Below are 2,500 nucleotides of genomic sequence, written 5' to 3' on the forward strand. Positions count from 1 at the left end.
CTTACCGCCTTGAAGGCGGGGTCAAAGGTCGAGGTTATTCTCTTGTAAGTCGGGGTGAAATGTTTTATTTCTTATTTTGAAGGAAGATAAAAACTTGTTTTGAAAGCAGTGTTATAATGTTTGGGTATTTATGTAGGAATACAACATAGAGTGTATATAGTTTAAAAGTAGAGGTACATTTCAGGTGTATTGTAGCAGGATAGAAGATTTGGTTCTGTGTCTAATGCAGGATCACAAAAAATATACAGATTTCCTTTGCTTTCTTTAAGCAGGATCGAATGTTTAGCTGTTTTGTCTTGCAGACAGAAACAAAACGTTTGGTGTATTGCCTCACCCGTGATATGTTATGGTTTGACAAAGTAAAAGATGTAGGAGATCTAATGTACATGTGTTTACGTTAAGACAGAAGTACAATATACAAATATTCTTTGCTGTGTTGGAGGGGTGGGTAAATGGTTTAGTCATGAGGTACAATAGCATGTTTTGAAGACAATCATTCTGTGTGGACTATATACTCGTAGTCATGACAACAACTTATCAGGGGAGATATGTTGATTGCTGTAAATGACAAACTGTTTGTGTAATTAGTCTTGAAGTTGATTACATGTATTGTAAATGACGAACTGTTAGTCTAAAATCTAGAAGTTGATTATCGTCAATGACGAACTGTTAGTCTAAAATCTAGGAGTTAATAATTGTAAATGACAAACTGTTTGTGTAATTAGTCTTGAAGTTGATTATTGTAAATGACAAGCTGTTGGTGTAAAATCAAGGAGTTGATTATTGTTAAGCACAAACTGTTTAGTGTAAAATTTAGGAGTTGATTATTGGCAATGACGAACTGTTGGTCTAAAATCTAGGATTTGATTATTGGCAATGACGAACTGTTGGTATAAAATCTTGGGAGTTGGTTATTGTCAAGGACAAGCTGTTGGTGTAAACTCTAGGAGTTGATTATTGTAAATGACAAGCTGTTGGTGTAAACTCTAGGAGTTGATTATTGTAAATCACAAACTGTTTAGTGTAAAATCTAGGAGTTGGTTATTGTAAATGACAAGCTGTTAGTGTAAAATGTAGTAACTGATTATTGTCAATGACAAATTGTAGGTGTAAAGTCTTGGAGTTGTTTATTGTGACAGCACAGTTGATGTTGTGATTTCTCCCCTACTACATCGGTGCCTATTCGTCACACATTATTGTAGGCCTTAGAATTGTTTTTCAAAGAACATAATACACCGTGCCTTGTTATTTCCCACTATGACATGTGGTGATTAATTAAGCTTTATTTTCTATTCTAGATGGTTACTGCGTCTGGAAAGACGATGACTACTAAGCAAAGACGGTTATAAGGATCACGTGGTCTGTTTGATTTTAGAGATGGGACCGTCACCAAGCATTCCATTCTGCGGCAATGACGAAGACGATCTGAAGTTCTTCGGACTACAATACAATGATTTAGAAATTAAAGTTGCTATTTGTAAGGGTTGTTTGTTTTACGATATTTTGAAATTCTTTCTCTCGTACTGAGACGACACACGCTACAGGAGAAGTACCAGACATTTAGACTGATGTGTAGCGTTCAGGGGGACGCATTCAGAGAAAGGACCGATAACTCTGGGAATGGAATGTCAGGAACGTAGTAGTGTTGGGTCTTTAACGTGCGAATGCCTGTTGCGACAAACACGCGACCTCCGTTTTTACAGTCATATCCTAAAGATAGCATGTGATCCTCACTTCTAAATGCCGAGCGTTTGGAGAAGGGGCAATATCCTTAACTATGTTTACGTCTTCGGTTTGCGGCGGCCAAGACAGGATTGGAGCTCGAACTCGCAACTTCCGGTTACAAAGGGAAAGCTCTACCACCGAGCTACCGTGACCGGTTTTGTAAGGTAGTTATATCTACAAAGCAGCTAGAGACCACCATCTCTCTAGAAATGACAAGAAAGTACATTTTATTTTGTATATTTACATCGACACCAACTGATCCGACTAGGAAACGCATTTTGTTTTAGGTCTACAGATGTCAATAACAGGACACGACCGCTAGCATTGCCAGACGTTGAGAGAAATGGCCTGGCTATATTGCGAGGAAGGCCTCGGGCAGCTTATAATTAATCAAAACAGCTCTTCTTTAAACACCAGCGGGAAAACGTAAAAGTCACAGGTTGAAATTTTAAAAAACGCACCAAACAACCAGAAGTTGGGGTACATTCCAGAAGTTAGCACGTGACAGACAAGAATGAAGATCTCCTGTGTTACTGCCGCGTAAGTTAAAGGCATCACGGACTGGTTCACGATCCCCCCCCCCCCCCCCCATTTAGTTTTTCACTTTCAATGATCAAAATCTACTGTCTAATGTTTTTTTTCTTTTCAAATTAAGAACAACAAAAGCTCATTTCAGAGAGTTTATTATTATTTTTTTGTGTGAAAAAGATTGTGGTATGTTATTGTTTACAAAGTTTTCAAAAGAAATGGATAACGGTCTAAGATTATTATTATT

The 2,500-nt window shown here is 37.7% G+C and overlaps 1 pseudogene; it reads left to right on the forward strand.

Moving 5' to 3' along the window:
* The window catches only part of LOC125666045 (fatty acid-binding protein homolog 9-like), a 26,859-nt pseudogene extending 25,376 nt beyond the window's left edge, over positions 1-1,483 (forward strand).
* Positions 1,484-2,500: the final 1,017 nt, after the last annotated feature.

The sequence above is a fragment of the Ostrea edulis genome, chromosome 10 (assembly GCF_947568905.1).
Source record: "Ostrea edulis chromosome 10, xbOstEdul1.1, whole genome shotgun sequence".
Taxonomy (NCBI): domain Eukaryota; kingdom Metazoa; phylum Mollusca; class Bivalvia; order Ostreida; family Ostreidae; genus Ostrea; species Ostrea edulis.